Raw genomic sequence first — 1,013 nt, 5'->3', positions numbered from 1 at the left:
GGCAGGATGTCAGCTAGTGTTAAACCAAAATCAACAACCCACAATTGTTTTCCGCCACATGACACCCAGTTCAAGCAGCCTGGGTCGCTGAATACATGAAAGACTTCAGAAACAAACACACTGACATATTAGGCTTTCAGCAGCATTATACTGAATTATGAAAGACAAATATTTTTCCATCACACGCCCACAGGTGGAGAAAAACACAAACTATTAACACAATCTTGAGCAAAAGCCATCTTTGTATTGTCTACAGACCACCTGCTTCCATAAAATTCAGCGCTTTGTTATAAAAGACGGATCAATGCGTCTAAATTTATTCAAAAAAGGCGCTGATGCCAAGAAATATTCCATCAAAATCCATATGTACCTCTAGCGCCCCCTGCCGGATTCCCAAACCTTTTTATTTATTTATTTACTTTATCGGAATGGTACGAAACTTGGTAAAGGTTTTGGCACTTGTAGTGTGAACACACTCATGGACATGACTCGAAAAGGTTAAATGGTCCTAAAAAAAAAAAAAAAAATAGTCACAGACACTTTGAATTGTTTGTGGTCAAAAATGACCGCATCGGAAATTAATGGGAGATTAATTTAACGGAAATTAATTTCATCTATTGGTTGGAGACGTTTGGTATTGCGCACAAACAAATTCTTACTGAGAGCTACTTTGTATTTTTTTTTTGACATATCAACATTTTGGAAAATTCCTAAATATAAACATTTCATATAAAATTTTAAAGTGGTATTTTTGTGCATTTTTCATAACGAAACTTTTTAGGCCAATAACTTTTTTCAAGTTCACCCTTTTTTTAGGGTCCATGCTCAAAAAGTGAATAAATGGATTATAACTACTGCATACATATAATTTAGTACCATTAAATAAAAACCATTATCAAACTAAAATATAGTACAACCATTTAATTGTACCAGAACAGTACCAGAGGGTTCATACACATAATACAAGACATTTTATGTGCTGTAATGAAGTGACTGAAAATAATATTTTATAC

Source organism: Scardinius erythrophthalmus, assembly GCF_964197995.2.
Source record: "Scardinius erythrophthalmus genome assembly, chromosome: 3".
NCBI classification, from domain to species: domain Eukaryota; kingdom Metazoa; phylum Chordata; class Actinopteri; order Cypriniformes; family Leuciscidae; genus Scardinius; species Scardinius erythrophthalmus.
This window is presented reverse-complemented; position numbering follows the sequence as displayed.